The sequence below is a fragment of the Engraulis encrasicolus genome, chromosome 3 (assembly GCF_034702125.1).
Source record: "Engraulis encrasicolus isolate BLACKSEA-1 chromosome 3, IST_EnEncr_1.0, whole genome shotgun sequence".
NCBI lineage: Eukaryota > Metazoa > Chordata > Actinopteri > Clupeiformes > Engraulidae > Engraulis > Engraulis encrasicolus.
Window position 1 is genome coordinate 4,637,490 of NC_085859.1, and position 19,903 is coordinate 4,657,392.

At 42.0% G+C, this 19,903-nt stretch overlaps 1 protein-coding gene and 1 long non-coding RNA gene across 2 annotated transcripts in view; one reads left to right on the forward strand and one right to left on the reverse strand.

Moving 5' to 3' along the window:
• Window positions 1–14,970, reverse strand: part of gapvd1 (GTPase activating protein and VPS9 domains 1) — a 100,066-nt gene extending 85,096 nt beyond the window's left edge. The window contains exon 1 of the mRNA XM_063194654.1: window positions 14,771–14,970. The gene's annotated coding sequence lies outside the window, so the exon portion shown is untranslated. The remainder of the gene's footprint in view (window positions 1–14,770) is intronic.
• LOC134445606 (uncharacterized) lies at window positions 2,088–3,257 on the forward strand. The gene is made up of 3 exons (XR_010034308.1): window positions 2,088–2,225; window positions 2,823–2,876; window positions 3,053–3,257. It is a non-coding gene; the product is annotated as an uncharacterized LOC134445606 (long non-coding RNA).
• Window positions 14,971–19,903: the final 4,933 nt, after the last annotated feature.

The following is a 19,903-nucleotide window of genomic DNA, read 5'->3' on the forward strand; positions in this document are numbered from 1 at the left end:
AAACAAACAAACAAAAAAGCACTCCAAAAGCTTTTTTGAACCACTTTTGGATTTTAGAACAACTTACAGTCTCTGAGGCATGGCATGTACGAGGAAAAGAACATTCCCCTCATCACTTTTGCTCCATTTTATCTCTGATTACAGTGCCAGATCATCTTAACGGATTGGAGCCTTGCCATTGACCATGTTTTTCAAATTTCCACCACAGATATCGTCTTGGATTTGAGTTCAAGGCTTTTTGTAGGCCATGACACTTGACCTTATGTTTTTATCTTTAAAGAATGTATTCACAGGTTTTGCCAATGGACAGGTACATTACCATTTCATCATTCCGAAGCATCCTTTCAACTGATTGGATCAGAAAATTGTCAAAATTTCAATATAAACTTGAGTATTTATTGAAAAGGCATTGGCAACCATCTCCAATCACCTAAAGCAAATGGGCTTTACATACAGAGACATTCACGGATATCTGAACTTACACATGCACCCAAATTGGAAAAACAACAATGCAATGGCCCAAAAAAAGCATTCAGACAGTTTGACTGGATGGAGGTCTAATTAATTGATTAATTGTGAATCCTCTTTGAACAACTTGATGCTGGAAGTGTTGTCTGGTGCACTTATTACATGGGGTTGATGAAAAATGAAAATGAGGATGACTGACTAATAAAAACGTACAAATAACCACTGTCATTGACAATAGCCTATGGGGCTGCATGTCAGGTGAAGGCACTGGGGGGAACATGACTGCATTACATTTTCAATAAATGCACAAGTTAACGTTGTTGTTTTGGACACTTTTCTTATCCAATCAATTGAAGAGATGCTTGGAGATGATGAAATCTTTTCTTGGGATGTTAATGGATCTTTACTTGTCATACTGTAAAATCAGTGATGTCATCCATTGAAGAAAAACATATCGTCATCTTACAAACAGTCTGGACCTCTATCCAAATGAAAATCTGAGGTAGACGTTTAAGAAAATGGTCCATGACAAGGCTCCAACCTGTAAAGCCAATCTGACAACTGCAATCAGAGAAAGAGTGAGTAAAATTGATGAAGGGTACTGTTTTTCATCCATTAATGCCATTCCTCAGAGGCTGTGGGTTGTTAAGAAGCCCAGAGGTGGTGCAAAAAAGTCTTGAAGCGTTCTTTTGTCTGTTTATTTTTCATGATTCCATATTTTTTTCCTCCGAGTTGAGTGATTCCATATTTTTTTCTCTATGCATGCTCTAAAAAAGTAACAATTACTTACTAACTTAATTGTTTTTCTTGATTTCTTTTGGTGTTTCTTAAAGCCAGACAGTTCCCCTTTGAAAATGACTTGAGGTTTGTGTCGTATCATTCATCCTTCTATTTTTTATAAATTGAAACAACTCAATGAACATCCTCCACGACAGGTGATTCCATACTTTTTGCCAGGGGTTGTACACTACACTACAGCAGGGCGGCCCTGGGGCCAGATGCGGCCCTTGGACAAGAGGTCGGAACAAAATGAAAAATATGTGGGCTATCAGTGTCCGAGCATAATTAGCGACCACTAACACTTCAGGTTAGGGATATTTCTCCTATGCATTCACATGAGAGTGAAATCTTATCTGAAATAGTCTCATAATAGACCATCACTAGGCTACTGATAAACAGAGAAGCTAATATCTGTTCTGTTTGGAACACAGACTTCTATTATAACTAGACTGCGGATGTTCGATGCGTTGTGAAGCAACGGCTGGGGGCGGGACATGGGACGATTTTGGGGCGGAAGAAGGAAGTAGAGCGCCTTTTTCCATGTATCTCTATGGTGGACTTGAAGCCATATAGTTCCTAGGCAATTCTTGCCGAGTCGGCCCTGTTTCGTTAAAACGGTAGTCTCCCCCCCATCCCAAACAACCCAGATATTTTTTTCGGGCTGACCCTTTATTTAAGAAAGCTATTAAAATAGTTTAAATGACCAATGAGCATGGCTATTTGGGTTGATTGGCAGTTGCCATTCTTTAGAATTATTGTTTTGATTGACAGGCAGGCCGTTGTCAAGGAGAAGGGCGAGTCTCGCGGCGTCTCCAGGGGAAGCCCCCTCCCTGCTGCATTACTTTCAACCAGCTCTGCTTTCAACAGCTTCATCACTGCGATGGGTTATTTAATTTTGGTACACTTTCCCCACAAATATGCTTTGTTGTACTTTTGGATGTACTTCTCCGTATTCTGTAAGGACCTCTGCGGTTTTGGTAAGTAAAATAAAAGCTTGTATACGTGGCTGATTGACCAAAATGACTGAGCTTTTGTTTAACAAACACGTACGACAATGCTAGCTTGTTATTAGCCAAAGGCAGCATGCTGATCTTTCAGTGTTTGATGATCTGTCGGTTTGTCAAGTAACTTAATTGTAATCTGAATGCCTTTGCTTTTGAAAGCAAAATGTGTCTGTTTGGCGTGCATCAGGTGTATGGATTCCCTCCTTCCGTACCGTAGCCAAGTCCTTACATATTCATTCACGATGCTGTAAACATTTCACTACCATTCTGGCACTATGCTGGCCAGCCACATCGGAAAAGCAACCTAGTCTAGCTGTGTTCCTCCGTGAAAAACTGTCAAATATTGTTTGTTTCTGTGTTGCCAAATTGCTAGTTGGTGATGAAATGATGGTCATTGGTACGTTCGTTTTCAGTATGCAAATGGCGTCATTAATGTTGACTGTACTGAGTGACGAGTGCATAGTGTAATGCAAACTGTCAGTAATGTTGACGATTGCAGGCCTACTGACGAGTGCATTGTGTAGTAAACATCCTTTCCCCATCCTCATGTGACATGGTTTCATTCTGTAGGCAAAACAACAAACCACACTTCACCTGGAAAACACAGCCAGGACTCACTGTCAGGTAGGCCTAAGTTTCAAATCCCTAAAGTATGCGCTTGAGTTAAGACCAGAGACCTTCCAATGTAAGGCTAACACCATCATCTGCTTACTCTGCATGTGTTTATATATTAGTAATAACATAGTAATGAAATATATGTTGTTCTCATCACCCTTCGTTTGTCATCATTTTCTTTACAGATGTCTGAAAATGTACAGTACACGCCAGCAGGTCTCACCATAGTCAACATCATTAAGGATTTGGCTCTCTGACCTGAGAAGAGGCCCCATAAACACACCTGACAAGGACCAGCCACTGTTGCCACTGCACAACTGAGGACCTGACCAGCCTGCTGCCATCTATGATACTATATAGTACACGGTATGTAACATTACACTACACTCAGCCAATGCTTGTATCCAAAGCGACTTACACTTATTTTTACATGTGCCTCCCAATTTGAAGGGACAAAAAGTAATTGGACTGGATAAAAGTATACATCAAGCGTAGTAAACTCTCAGCGTTTGTCAGTAGCCACTATCTTCAATAATTACAAGGGTACCAATTCTATTGACAGATATGCATGCCCACACCATGAAACTACCACCCCATGATTTTCACTGATTAGGTAGCATGCTTTGAAACACGAGCAGCCCATCTCCTTATCTATTGTGTTTTCTTCCCATGAACCTGACACTAATACAAGTTCAGCTACTTAATGTTGAGGTAAATAATGTAAACGACATAAGTATGTTAAGTTGTTGGTGTACCAAACAGTGACGTATTCTCATCACACTTCATATGCCATTATTTTATTTACAGCGGAGGTGTCTGAAGACGTAGAGTACACTGCAGCAGGTATCACATGACCAAGGACTTGGACAACGTCTCTGTTTACATCTATAGTGTATTACACAAGTGAGTCTACACCCCCATATTTCTGCAGATTTAATGGGACAATAAAAACATTTGAAAACTGAAAATGAAGTCTGCACTTCAAGCTCATCACATTAAATAAGTAAAACAGGAGCTTGGTGAGCAGACTTAATTTTCAGTTGTCATTTGACTTTGTTAGTCCTGCACCCAAAACTTTTTTGAGAAGGATGTTCATGGGTTTTTCCTTTTTAAACAAATGTAGACATTTTTACTACACTGAAATGTTATAGTTACTCTATATATACCAGTGATATGCTTCAATTATGTTCATGTTGCATTAATTATTTTTTAAAAATAGATTTGTATTTATCGTTACAGCTGAAGATGTGCACAGTACGCTGCTGCCTGCATCCTACCACCACAGAGGATCCGATGTGCAGAACCAGCTTCAAAAACCATTGCAATTATGAAACACAGTTAATAAATGCTTATATACAGCAGCCCGCACATTTTGTTTAATTTGTAATATTGGTTAACACACTATTGTTACAACACAATGCAGGTGGTACATGCATTGGCAGGTATCAATAAAAAGAAATGTATGGAGCATAATCATATTGGGATAGAGCAGTGGTTCCTAACCTATGGGTCAGGACCCAACTTATGGGTCGCCAAAGATCCACAGTGGGTCGCGAAGCCCTCTTGATTTTAAGGGGTTTCGTTTTAATACCATATAGCCCATGTTGAATATATGACAAAGTAAAGCTTTTAAACTGATATATGCATAGAGGCAACAAAATGTAAGCGACACATTAAACAGTCATTCTATATTTGACTGAAGACAAATTGAGGAATACAATTTTCTAATGAGTTTCCGCAGGACTCCCTCTCGCCTGGGACTCCCTCTCGTGTGGGCGCTGGCACGATTGGGTCACCAAAGCTTACAATGGTAAAAATATGGGTCCCTGAAGAAAAAGGTTGGGAACCACTGGGATAGAGGAAGATATACAGTAGACTAGAGCATGAGGGAGGGGTACTCATGGTATGACAAATGCTTAGGGGGTACATGAGACAAAAAAGAAGTTGGGAGACACTGTGTGATTGAAGTAATGCATTTCTTACAAGCTTGGGGAAGAATGCCCACTCCATGATTTGCAAGTTTAAAAAGCAGAACATAAGGGTGAATATTTCATTTTAATCTTGATGTCAAGCATACAAAACACCCAGATGGTTAGTCATAGCCTACTGTAGGCCAGCTATGTTTTACTAACTGAAAGGTGTTAACTTTGGTTTGTTTACCATACCGTCTACTTCTAAGAGTGATCTAAGAAAGAGAAGCTTTGTATTCTGAATCTTTTCAAAAACTGGGGGGATCAGCAAAAAAAAATGGTCATGATGACTGCTCGACACGGCAATCTTCATCTTCAATCTTCCGGATGACAGCTTGGCGTCGAGGAGCCTTTCTTCAGCGTCCATGGTTTGTCTGTCAAACGGAAAGGTTTTGCATGTCATTTGATGCCCAAACATTCAAAGTTATTTACAAATGTCCGTAGAGGATTAACTTGGTGTGGCAGACACAAACCAAACAATATTTTACGCAGATGTACAACATGAAAAATGGAGCATTCTGAGCTCTCATACAAATGCAATGTTGATACTGAGTATTGCTGACATGGATTATGTTTTGCCAAACGGTACGCCGACCCCAAAGACACATCTGTTTGTAGCTAAGTTTGTAGCCTAACTTCCTATTTATCTTTAATTGCGGCTACACTACAACGTGGTGAAGTAACTTATAATAAGCTAGGTCTTACGCCACTCGGCTGGCTCACGTATGCTAAGCTAAAATTATTATGGTCATCATAACAAGCTCTTCAAGGTTTCGTTATCCCAAAGTATCATTTTATTAATAGCATGGTATATTTGCCATACTTACCGATCACCAGTTCCATTTGAACTTGTGTTGCTGTTTTTATGACAATCAAGGGTTTCTGTGTCGACCAGTTCCACAGCTGAAAACTAGGTTCAATATTTCTGCTGGGTACGCCATGTCATATTCCAGGGTATATACAGAGATTCTTAAGTTGTATTTACTACCTTTTTACTACCTTTTCACTACCTCCACAATATTTTTTTACTACCAACACGACGTCAAACTGCAGCAGCATAATGTAAAGTAAAGTGACGGGGTAAAGTAAAGAAATATGCTTCCAAAATTAATTATTGAAATATTTCCTCACAATTTCAACACTGGACACAACTCACCAAATAGAGAGTGAAAGAAAGAGGGACAAACAGAACATGGAACCAAAGGGCGAGAGAAAGAGGCTTTGTAGGTGTATGCGAGTGTGCATGTGTGTATAACAGACTTTTTGAGCAGCTATAAATTGGACCTTGAAATAATGAGCGAATAATAATGTGTTAAATGGGAAGAAATTTAATAATAAAATTATGTTTAATAGTGCAAAAACAATATTTCATTAAAAATGAATAACTTAACGTAAACTTCAAAATTAGACACTAAACAGAGAGAGGGCGAGAGAGAGAGAGAGAGAGAGAGAGAGAGAGAGAGAGAGAGAGAGAGAGAGAGAGAGAGAGAGTGTGAGAGAGAGAGTGTGAGAGAGAGAGAGAGAGAGAGAGAGAGAGAGAGAGAGAGAGAGAGAGAGAGAGATGGCCACAGAAAGAGAGGGGAAAGCAGGTAGATCCAGTGGTGTTGGTGTAGTCCTCTCTCCGGGCAGGCACGTTATGAAAGAGGAAATGGAGTGCACGCAGGAACTTCTCGATTTGCCACACTGTAAATCCGGCCTTCATGGCATTGTGGAGAGTGTGGAGTCCACAGCTCCCAACCACCAGAACTTGGGCACCTCCATTGAGCTCAGCGTACTCCCTTTGAAGGAGATCAAGGAGTTTAAAATTTACATTGGGCCCATCCATCCCAACTGAGAGGAGCTGCCTCATGTTGAGTTGGCCAATGCATTCCTGTGAATTCAGAGAGAAAAAAGTTTGTTTAAATAACATATTACAAATCACATTCAATATAAAGACAGTAATATATTATATAGACTATGCTTCAAATTAAACATTTAAGTTAGCTTTATTATAATTTAGAATTTTACTCTCTTATTCTGCAATATTGAGACATAATAAAATGAATGAATGAATAAAACAGAAATTCAAAAGAAGGTTTAAAATAAATAAAATGATCATCAATATCTCATTAATCAACAGTAGGCTAGTGGAAAATAAACTTACTTTGATGTGCAGCAACAGATCATCAGCTCTTCCATGTCCCAGGAATTGTGAGCCAAAATATCGCGACTGAACGCACCCATCCTCCAAAAACCGAATGTGAATGTCCAGTTGGTTTTTTTTTGGACGATTGGTTTAAACTCTCGTCAAACATCAGCACGTAAGGGCCGGCACGATTTATGGCCTCGACTAGTTGCCTCTTGAAATATGGGGCGATCCCAAATTTTATCATATAGCCGGTCTTGTCCTTGGCCAAAGCGAAGGATTTGGCAATTTGGGAGTCGGGGAACATCTTGACAAATAGCTCTGCAATGCCGTCATTGGAGTTGAAGGAGTGGTGTTTCGAAGCCAAATCTAGACACCACAGTACCTCGGCCTGCAGTGTGGCGCGGTGGTGGAGAGCAGTTGATTCGGAATGCTGTTGATGGGAGCAGGTGAGGTTGAGGTACCGGCGGCGGTAGATGTGGTCACGGTGCTGGAGGTTGAGGGGGCAGTGGAGGTCGGTGTAGCACTAGTCCCGGCGCAAAACAGTGACAGCGGTAGCTGCGAGTTTCGTCCGCGCATCTTTGTCTGGTGGCTATTTGAATCCATATGAGACTTCACTGCCTTCACACCCATCCACGTAATGTTTATAACTTTTTTACAGACGTTACAATACGCCTCTCGGCTGTTGCCAACTACTGGCCTAAGCCAGTCTTTAAAAGAAGTTTCCTCCAGCCAGAGGTCTGAAAACTTACATTTGCCCATATCTCTCAAGTAACGCCATACAAACTTCTCAAAAGAAGAAGAATAATGTAGCAGCTGTGTAGCGATGTGTCGGCTGCAAATGCGATATAAACAACTCTGTAGATTGGCGGCAAGCGGAGCCGGTCGCCAAGGCTACTCGGGGTGCGTTTCTCAAACCAAGGTTGCTAACTATGTTATCTAGCTCTTGTTTGCAATGCAATTTCATACAACCCTGATTGATTCAACGTATGCGCGCAAGGTACAAATGAGTCCATTCAGGTCCTAGTCGTAACATATAAATTCACGCTAGTTTATCAATTGTTGTTTGTCAATCCAAAAAAAATAATAATAATATTTCATACACATTGTGGAGGTAAAAAAAAAAATACTACCTGGTCAGATGACGTTTATTACTTTTTACTACTTTTTACAAGCCTTAATTTGGTCTAATTTCATTTACTACCTTTTACTACCTTTTACAACCCCGCGGCAACCCTGTATTCGCGTGGGAGGGGCGGGACATGTCTTGAAGTGTCTGTTTGTGGATTGGCCGGCGATGTCGACCTATCAGCAATGTAGCTCAACGTTGTCAAGGTGATTATTATATTTCCGCATTTTTGGGGCGGAAGTAAATCAGCCGCGGTTGCTTCAAAACCGTTGAATGGAGTTCTATCGAACTACGCAGTCCAGTTATACTATACACGTCAGTGGTCTGGAGAGTTTTCCGCTTGTTTCGCACCCTCACATTGGACATTGTGCTGCATGCAGTTACATACATATTCTACAGTATGTTCGAACTTCGGCCCCATTACTTGGAGGAATTTGAAAAACTGTCCCTCAATGACATTTAATTGAATACCCCTGCAGTGTTTCCCATACATTGAGGAAACTATGGCGGCCCGCCATAGTTTAAATTTGGCCGCCATAGTTTACGAAAATGTAAAAAAAAAAAAAAAAAAATTTTTTTTTTTTAGTTTTTTTTTTTTTTTAGTTTTTTTTATTTTAACGATATCCGTTTTTGTTAAAAACGATTTGAATTACGATTTCCTTCGCATTTTCCTCCTGGAGTAAATACATCCTATAGAGAAAACCACAAGTGCTTGAAAGACAGAGGGATCAAAAGCCTAGTCAAGTTGTTGTAGTTAACTTGGGTTTGGGAGCAATACAAAAACCTTCAGAGAAGGGACAGTTGGGATGAGTTTACTGACACTCCCTAGGCTTTGTTTTACAGTTGTAATGAGTTTGGTGACAGGCCTTCATTGACACAGCAGAGGAGACATCGGGCTGCATATAGAAATTAATGTGTAATGAATGTGAATATAGACATAAATGTGTAATATGTTGTTCAGCCCTTTTAATGGGAGGAATTTGGAAAAAAAACTGGCCCTGTGACCAGCACCCCTCATGTAGAATGTGTACGCCTACAGATATGTGTGGGGGAAAAGGCATAGCCTACCCTCTAAGACCCTTTTTGTCTATGCGTTAACAATTTCACAGTGCTCTTAAATTCTTATCTCTGCTCCTATTTTGTATTATTATTGTTTTCATTACCTAGACCCCTGCATGAGGGACGAATGAAACTGTGTTGTAAACAGAAATCATTCACTGTACTGCATTTTTTGACAATGACAATGTACTACTGTTATACAAGTCATGGGTAAAATCTTATGTAGCCTTATTTCTCAAAATATAAATGGCTGAAATATAGGCCCAGGCCTACAGTTTCTCCATGCGCCAATGTCATACTGTAGTCATTGTTTTGCCGTTTTGCATTTACGCTGCGTGAATACAATACCCCCCCCCCCCTCCCCCCCACCCCCCCCCCCCCAAAAAAAAAAAATAAAGGCACCCGCGTGAGAAGACCCCCAACACCCCCCCCCCCCCCCCTCCCCCCCAAAAAAACCCGGCTGCCCCCATAGTTTCCAAAATTTCTGTGGGAAACACTGCCCTGCACTACAGCATTGCCACGGGAATAGCAGCTACAGACAACACGATACAAGGTGGACATTCAAACACACACACAGAGTGAGGGCTCAGTACAGAGTACAGCAGTATGTAGAACATAGAGATGCACCATGTATCGGCCAGACGTATCGGCAGTATCGGACGATATTTGACATTTCTCAACACATCACACATCGGTCCGATGGGGAAAACTGGGCCGATGTTAACGCCAATGTTTTTTTAAATTTGTTACGGTTCTAAAAGATTGGACTTGACGGTGACTTTCATTGTTTGTCTTCTAGTTTGTCTCTATTTTTTATCTAATTTTATCACAGGGAGTTAAAAGACAAGATAAGAGGACAAAAAAATCAGTTTGTTTGCATCATTGTCAGTCTATTATCTCTTTAAAAAAAACAAAAAAATATTGTTATCGGTTATCGGCCAAAACTGCAATATCAATATCGGATATCTATATCGGCCGAAATTTTTCACATTGTGCATCCCTAGTAGAACAAATAGAGCAGGAAAATAGTGGAGGATGAAATGTAGTGCAAGTTAGTACCCATGATTAAAGGGGAGTAGAGCTAGCTATCTTATGCAGGGAAGCTCTCACAGAAGAGATGCATGACTGTACACTACACTACACTACACTACACTACACTACACTACACTACACTACACTACACTACACTACACTACAGCAGTGGTGGTGGTTCCCAAACTTTTCTCCTTGCGCACCCCCTTGTACATTTCAATGTGGTTCGCGCACCCCCTACCCGAATGTTTTGCTGTACTTATGGCCTTCACTGCACAAATCATTGCACATTGTGCAGAGTTATTTAGGGACTCCTCATTTCCGAAAGACTTGATGTTTCCTCAAGCATACAATTCACCATACATTTAAAAACGGATTCATTTTCATTAATGCTGTATAAAACACACATATCCGCCATTGCTCTATTCGGCTCGCGCACCCCCTTGGGTCAGGCCACGCACCCCCAGGGGTGCACGCACCACAGTTTGGGAAACCCTGACTACAGCATCACCGTGTGCACAAGACAACAGACAACAGCTACGGACAACAACCCACCACAACAGTCCAGCAAGACCCGAGCCTGGCCCTGTGTACTACCCAGTGATGCCCCACATGACACTCTGCCCACATTAGCTGATGCAACGCTGCTGAAACGCCAAGCAGAGAGAGGGCCGCCCACACCCAGTGATGCCATCAACATGCACCAAACAGTGAGGGCCGCGGCGCCAGGTGATGCCATCAACATGCGCCATAACTACCTGCTACTCAGTCGGCTTATTCCAATGAGGCAATCAACATCCACTCTCCTTGTAGTGATGTCATCAACATGCACCATAACTAGTAGAGGTGCACCGACATGAAAATTTGTGACCGAAACCGAAACCGAATAATAATTAATCACTTGGCCGAATACCGAAACCGAATATTACAATTCAGTTATCAAAAGTTGGGTTTTTCACTATTTTTAAATATTGCTTAAATCTACAGTTTACAATAAATGTTTTGACATACAAATGTGACAAATAAATGTGTATTTGAAGTCTTCAAATGTTAGAGTAGAACTGAAATTAGTTTAATCAATGCCCATTTTCAATTCATTTTCTATACTATTCGGACGAAAACCGAAAGCGTCCTTTTTTGCATTTTCGGCCGAATATTTTCTGCGGCCGAATTTTCGGTGCACCTCTAATAACTACTATATGTTTCTTCCAATAGCATCTCCCCAACTGCTAAAAACTTATTATTAATCAACATCCACTCTTCTTGCAGTGATGTCATCAACATGCGCCATAACTACTATATGTTTCTTCCAATAGCATCTCCCCAACTGCTAAAAAAAGTGAAAACTGAAAGCCCAGCTGGGAAACTCCCCCATTGTCAATGTGACACAGCACTCCACAGCACATAGCGCTCACAACGAAATTGCATTTATGCCTCACCCCTGCAAGGGGGAAGCCCGAAACAGCAGCCCCAAGGGATCAGTGGGTGCATCCCAATATGCGTCCTTGCCTCCTCCACTTGTGCTTGTCTCCTCGCCCCGCCTCCTGGCCCCTCCTCCGTGGAGAAAATGATAAAGTTTCCCAGCTGTCAGCCTAGCCACAACAACTTTTGAGGGACTGTTTTTCATTCACCATAACAATTGCACACGAGGAGAAAGACTTTACAATTGCGCTTTTGCAAGATATTGAATTAATTTTCCGTTGTCAGTGACATCATCATGAGATCACAAGCAGGCAAGTGAGCAAGGGAGGAGGGAAGTCCGCATATTGGACTCCACTCAGTGTGACAGAACAGGACAGTACCATGCTCATTTATGGAGGATGAGGGGGAAGAGCACTGGCAGTTCGGGAGTCGAACCGGCAACCTTTGGGTCTGACACTTTAACCGCTTACCCAAGACCGCGCTGACTGAATGGTGAACTAGCGGAGATGACCTCAGTTCCGCCATACTGTAGGTCGCCACACGAGGTGAATGGCACGACTCCTGCCAGCCTCCATACAAGATCTCAGGTTAGCACTGAGGCTATCTACTGAGGGATCAGAGTCATCACACACACATACACACACACACACACACACACACACACACACACACACACACACACACAGGCATGGCCGACATCCAACACTGGCCTTTGATCACACACACACACACACACGCAGCCCAACGCTAGTGTCTAGCACGTCATGGAGACAGAGGTTAAGTCTCACACACTCCGGCAGGCTCTTCACACCTCGCACAGCACGCAGCAAGCATCCAATAGTATGCATGCGTGTGTGTGTGTGTGTGTGTGTGTGTGTGTGTGTGTGTGTGTGTGTGTGTGTGTGTGTGTGTGTGTGTGTGTGTGTGTGTGTGTGTGTGTGTGTGTGGAGGTGGGGGGTGGGGGTGTCCATAGCAGCCAAAGCACTTGGCAAATTAGCTGTTTGGAAACAAAACACAAGATGCTGGATATCTGGCAAGGATGGAAGTTATGGACGAGGGGGGGGGGGGGGGAGAGAGAGAGACTAGAGGCTGCAGCAGGGTGGGTGTGTGTGTGTGTGTGTGTGTGTGTGTGTGTGTGTGTGTGTGTGTGTGTGTGTGTGTGTGTGTGTGCACAACGAGCAGAGGTGTCAATTCCGGGTCCCGACACAGTTTCCATCCAACAGGTGACTCCAATACTAGATGGTGTCTACCCGTCTTGAATGATCGATACTCAGGTGACTCCAATAGTAGATAGTGTCTACCCGTCTTGAATGATCGATACTCAGGTGACTCCAATACTAGATGGTGTCTACCCGTCTTGAATGATCGATACTCAGGTGACTCCAATACTAGATGGTGTCTACCCGTCTTGAATGATCGATACTCAGGTGACTCCAATACTAGATGGTGTCTACCCGTCTTGCATGATCAGCCTATTAGCCTATTAGCAACTTCGGTAGTTGCCAATGGGAAAATGCATTGAAAACAGCAAAGTAGCTACTGTAGTTAGCAACTTTGGTTTTGAGAAATTCACCCCTGGTTGATTCTGAATTTGTGGCATACAGGCATGGGCTTAATTTTAGGTGTGGGTGATGGGGACATGTCCATCCATACCACTTTGGAGATGAATCTAGCTTGTACCCACCACTTTATAACAATAATGCAAAAATAGCTAACCCAGGCAACTTGTCATGTTAATGCCACACCACTTTCAAAGTCAAACCAACACCTTTGCATAGAGGGTTTTCACTTTCTGATCCGGGAAGTTACACCTGGGTGTTTGGCAGCTGATACAACACCTCTGGCACGTGTGGTTCTGTATAGACACCACCTCATCACCCCGGCCAGTCAAAATAGCGAAACCATCAACCAGCATAATTATTCATTATCATACACAATAACAAAAGCTACTTACTAATTCAAGAAGAGACTATATACTCTTAGAATCTCTGCTAATGCTTTACTAATGGTGAATGTAAAAACATGTAAATAATTGGGTGCACCTTTGCCAAATGCATGAATTCAGCCATTTCAGTACGACACCATTATCATCAGCATCAGACTGCAAGGCAACCAAAATTACAACACCTGTCGCGACATACCCTTGAACTTGAGCGTGCAACGCTGCGAAACGGGCCGACATAACAGAAAAAGTAGAGCTGTAAATTCGGATGCGGTTTTCATTTTATTGTGCAGTTTGGTGGAAGTCAGACCATAACAGGATGCTATAGTCAACCGCTGGCGCCTAAATCCAACAATTATCTTCCAATCTAAACATGAGATAATTGTTTGTTTGTTTGTATCCCCACTGACTGGCGGACTTCATTTCATATGACAGGCCAGCAAACAAACTCCGTGCCATGTAAAATACGGGCAGGGAGACCGGGGGAGGCTTGCGGAAAAATAAACACAAGGTGACAGGAGTTGACAGCCGAAAACATCTGACTGTTTACAGCGGTGAAGAAGGCAGAATCATGCAGCAAGAAGCGACCTCTCCAACGTTTATTTTATAACACATTAAAATGGGTTCTGGGAAGAATGAATCCTTTGTAGCTTCAGTTCTGAAAATAAGCAGAATTTGTCTAAGTGGCATATTTGTCTGCAAGACAGGTAGGTAACAGGGTGGCTGAAAAGGTGTTGACGTTCCACATGAAAATCCCCTGTCGGAGAAACCAGACCCTGAAACTCAGCCGTTTCTCGGAACAAAATCGCAGTTTCACTCACCCTTTCAAAACCACAACTGTAAGTAAAGCTACCAGGTCCGTGACAGCTTGACATCAACATTACCAGATTCAAAAAAACAACTCACTAATAATAAATAAACCAGTCTAGCTAGCTGGTCCAGTCAACGTTAACTAGCCTTTAGGGAGGAAAAGGAGCTGACTTGACTGCAGTGTCCCGCTTACAATATTTCCTGACTGTTACAACCATCCACTGTGGCACAACCAACTGGAGAGCTTGGCACATTATCTTATCTGACTCCTAACTACCTTAACTTTATTGAGATAACACAGCCAGTGTGCGCATTTGTTTAGATAGCATAAGAAGTAGCATTGGCTAAATTTGTTTGCTTGCTTGCTAGCTACATTCCAATGCCTACTGACTGGCAACGCTTTCGTCTACTCACCAAGTGAAATGCCTTTCGCGTGTCCCCTAAATTGTGGGTATTCCCGCTCTGTGGCAGTGAGTTTTTCACTGTCTGTGTCGTGTCCTCAACGATAATTACTGGAGAAAAGCAAATCACGGCGCTAGCTAACGTTAGCCAGCCACCCTTTTTGCTAACTGCAAACCTGCCGTCTAAACGACGCGAGCTGTCATCACGAGGAGGCTTTCGTCACACGCATGCGCAGGGCTGAAAGTAGGGAAATAAAACCTGTAGTTGAGAATAGCTCAGTCTGCCGTGTCCTTGCGGGGGTTACAGAAGACATGGGCTGCACATTGTTATTCATAGACACACATTTAAATGAGACTAGAGGTTATGCAAAATATAGTAAATTACATTATATTACATTACACTTAGTTGAGTGACTCCCTAACCTTTTACAATCTATTAGCCAATACATGAGGGTTATGCAAAATATTTTTGGTAATTCCCCATAACAAATGTAGGCTAACTCTAACCAGTCTATCATGTTTGTTGTTTGTTTGTTTGTTTGTTTTTACTGTGGTGATGAAAATCATGAATCATAACTCTAGGCAAGGCAAGGCAAGGCAAGGCAAAGCAAGGCAAGTTTATTTACAGTTGAGGACGATATTATTAGCCCCCCTCCTGAAATTAGACATTTCTCTTGATTTCTCAGTAAGAATGACCATTATTAACCGTTCTGGAAACAAATACACTGATGGAGATAATGTTCAATGAGTTGAATTTGGATTTTTCTATTGTTACGATGAGTTTAAACAAAAAAGGGCAAAAATGACAAGGACAAAATTATTAGCCCCCTGATCATTAATAGTCAATATGGTGGCATTTATGAACCAAAACTGACAACAGGCTCTGATAAGTTGCTACCTAGGTTGGCACATGCCCCACTAGGGATTTTGGCCCATTTCTTCACTGCAAAGTGTTCTAGCTGGTCCAAATCGCATGGATGCTGAGCATAGACATTAACCACAGACTCTCAGTGGGATTGAGGACTGGACTATGAGCGGGTGATTCCAATATCATGGTTTTAGTGTCTTTGAAGAACCTCTGAACTAATCTAAATGTATGCTTTGGGTTACAATGTTGTTGGAAGACCCAGCAATCCAGATTCAGACCCAGACTCCCTGTGTCTGAGGCTAAATACTAAACTTGGTGCCCCACCACTGTGTGTAACTGTGGAAATTGCTTGACCTCATTAGACCAAAGAAGCATTGGACACCTGCCTAGATGATTGTTATTGACCTGGCCTCACCTGGAGTTTTTTCCCCCACCAAGAAAGACAGTTGTTAGGGCTTGTCATCATTGGGCTTTGGGGCCATCATCACAGAAGAACCCCTTTAGCCTACTAAAGGCAGTGCATATCAGAGTGTTACTGAGCTTTGCCTGTGAACAATTGAAAGTCAAAAATGAGTTTTGAACATCTCTGCTTTCATCTGATGATATTCAATTGCACCTGCTTTGATGCATGAATTCTGCTTCTGTCAGGTGAAGAAAGGGATAGGCCTTGAATCGTTATAAGATGGTTTCCACAATTAAACATGGTGGCGGATGCATCATTCTGTGGCAGCCTCAGCCACAGGAAACCTTGTTTGGGTGTACGGCACCATAAAAACTGAAAATTATGATAGAATGTGGAAAGTGACCTTGCAAAAATATGCTCATAGAGGGAGCTAAGATCTGGATCTTTCAATAAGATAATAACCCAAAACTTGCATCCAAAATAGTTCAAATGTTCCTCAAGGATACTAAAACCATGGTCATGGAGTGGTTCAGACCTCAATCCTTTAGATAGTATTTGAAGAGTGCTGAAAATGAATGTCCATCCTCAACATCCATGCCATTTGGACCAGCTTAACTATTTGCGATGAAAAAAATGGGCCATTAATTAATATTGACTATTAATGATAAGGGTGCTAATAATTTTGTCCTTGCCATTTTTACACTTTTTTGTTTAAACTCATTGTGAAAATGGAAAAGTCCAAATTTAACTTATTGGATACTATCTCCATGGTGTATTTGTTTCCAGAATAACACACATTTATTAATAATGATCATTCTCAATGATCAATGAAGAGATATGTCTAATTTCAGGAGGGGGGCTAGTAATATCGTCCTCAACTGTATATAGCGCATTTCATACACAGGTGCAACTCAATGTGCTTCACAAAGTTAACAAATGTAAATGAAAGGAAACAGGGAAGAAAGAAGGAAATGAATTAGAGTCAAAAAACATTTAAAACATTAAGATAAAACATAAGGTAAAAATAATAATAAATAATAAAAAAAAAACATAAAAATAAAAAATAATAATAAGAAGAAAAGAATGATATGTAATTTAAGCTAGGGGAAAGCAGGTAGGTAACAGGGTGGCTGAAAGGTGTGACTTGGCTAACTTGGCCAGGGTTCATTTACAAAAGAGACATTTCAGTGTGTATAGCAATGAAATTCAGTCGGCCTAAATAAATAAATGAATAAAATATTTCAAAGTAAAATTAATCTTGATCGTCCCCCAAATTTTAAATCCAGCCCTCAAATGGAAAAATATGTGCGATAAAATGTGCCGAAAAAATACTGTAGCCTATATTGAAAAAAACAATGCCAAACCACAATAGGTCATTTTTCAAAGACATAATATCCGGCTATTCTCACCAAGAGTAATGTGGCAGATTACAGTGTGATAGTAGGCACGACACTGTAAAGATGAGGCACACACAACTTTCAAGTTAAAAATGTGTATTGTTGCCGAAAAGTGACAAAATAATCATCGGCCAAAGCTGGAGCTACAGACGTTCCGGACCTAGTCCGTTATCAATGTCTCCAGTAGCAGATGTCAGTGTGTCCATGCCGCACCACAATAAATACTTGTACTCAAGGATGGATTACTGCAAGGGCCTACCGGGCCCAGGCCCAGGGGCCCAAGAGTCCAGAGGGCCCTGAAGCCCAATCCTCTAAATTTCCATTCTCATGTTGTGTAAAATCACACTTTTAACAACTCTATTTTCACATATTTACAGGGGGAAAACACCTGAATGCCCAACAATATAGGGTCTCTAACATCTGGAGGGGGCCCTTTCTTGTTGTCTGGCCCAGGGGCCCATGGAGTCATGATCCGTCCCTGCTTGTAGTGTGCAACATGTTGGCTGACAACAGAACTGCAGACAAATGAGGAAGTGGAAATAGCTTGAAATCATTGTGTGCAGTCCATTGTACGACCACCAGATGGCAATGTTACACAAGTGTTTACATTGCATTACACTTATTTTTATTTAGGTATAGCCTATAGACCAATATCACAATTATGAAGTTAAGTCAAAGTGCTTTCAAATACACACATGCACTTACATGTTCCCATATTCACACACCAGCGTGTGTGTGCCTGTTTTTGGTTGTGTGTGTGTGTGTGTGTGTGTGTGTGTGTGTGTGTGTGTGTGTGCGTGCGTGCGTGCGTGCGTGCGTGCGTGCGTGCCGGTTTTTGGTTGTGTGTGTCTGTGTGTCTGTGTGTGCGTGCGTAATTGTCCGCTTTGGTGACTCCTCTTTCTGGCACCTTGAGAGGGTTTATGGCTGCCGTGGTCTAGTGGTTAGGAAGATGAATAGAGCTAGCTATCTCACGCAGGGAAGCTCACTCAGAAGAGATGTATGACCTGCAGCTTGTACACTACACTACACTACAGTACAGCATCGCTGTGTGAATAAGACAACAGCTGCTGTAAAAGAGGATATTTCTGGCACCTTAAGAGGGTTTATGGCAGCCGTGGTCTAGTGGTTATTAGGCAGATGGTCTTACTGTAAGATCAGAGGGCTACAGGTTCGAATCCCACCCTTACCTCTCCCCACCTTGACAAGGCACCAGGCACCTTACCCCACATTGCTCCAGGCTCTGTAACCAATAATATGTAACTGTAAGTGCCTTTGGATAAAAGCGTCAGCTAAGTGTAGTGTAATGCAATGTAAAGGGTTTTTTCTGGATCTATTAATAATAATAACAATAAATTCTCATTATGTTGTGTGTTTCACATGTAACATTACCAGTTCTCGCTGTGTGTGTGTGTGTGTGTATGTGTGTGTGTGTGCGTGTGCGTGTATGTGTGTGTGTGCATGTGTGTGTGTACTTAACGCTGCGGTAGCCGTAGCCACTCATTTAAGCATCATCTGACTCTCAAATGTGATCAATGAACTTGAAAATGTTGGCTAGTGCACTGCACTCTTTTGCCAGCAGATGGCGATGTCTCGTGGTTCTGGTCTGGTGCAGAAGTAACGGTAGGGACACATACACGCGAATTCGCGAACTTTGCCATTCATTCCTATGAGAGAGGCGAAGGCAAGCGATGGCGAGGCGATGGCAAGCGACAGCAAGCGAACAGGAGCGAAGCGAAGCGAAATTATTAAAGAAAGTTTAATGTTATGCAAATGAGGAGCAAATTCGCGGCCCAATCAAATCAACAACATAACTGTTCCATTCCATTTGATTTGCCGCGACGACCTGATGACGGTTGGATTTCGCCTCTCTTCGCTTCGCCTTGCTTCGCCTCCTATGTGTCCCTACCGTAATGTAATGTAAACTAGTAGCAATCACACATCATTTCCATCATTAAGCGAAACTTAAGTTTTCCTTGAGGTAGGCCTACTACCCAGATACCCCCAACGCCCCCGCCTCATATACAATATGATGTGTGTCTGAATACTCTCTGTGTGTGTGTGTGTGTGTGTGTGTGTGTGTGTGTGTGTGTGTGTGTGCGTGCGTATTATTAAGCTAAAGATTTGTATGTACTCTCTAAATGTGTACTGTCTTACCTGTCATTTGTGTCTCTTAGATTGTGAAACTGAAGACAAGTTTCCACAATTATGGACAATGAAGATTCATTCATTTGTTCATTCATTCCATTGGTGCCGCTAGTGGGGGGGTGCTACAGATTCTAAGGGCCAAAGCACTGACAGCACTGACAGGGGCCCTTAAGGGGCGCCAAAATTCGACTTTCATGAGGCCCAAAATGTCTGGCGGCGCCCCTGCTTCATTCATTCAGTCAGTCAGTCAGTCAGTCAGTCAGTCCAAGTGGTGTAGTGGGGATTTTTAAAGTGGGGGTACACGATTTTTAACGTCATCAAATTATTAGGTAA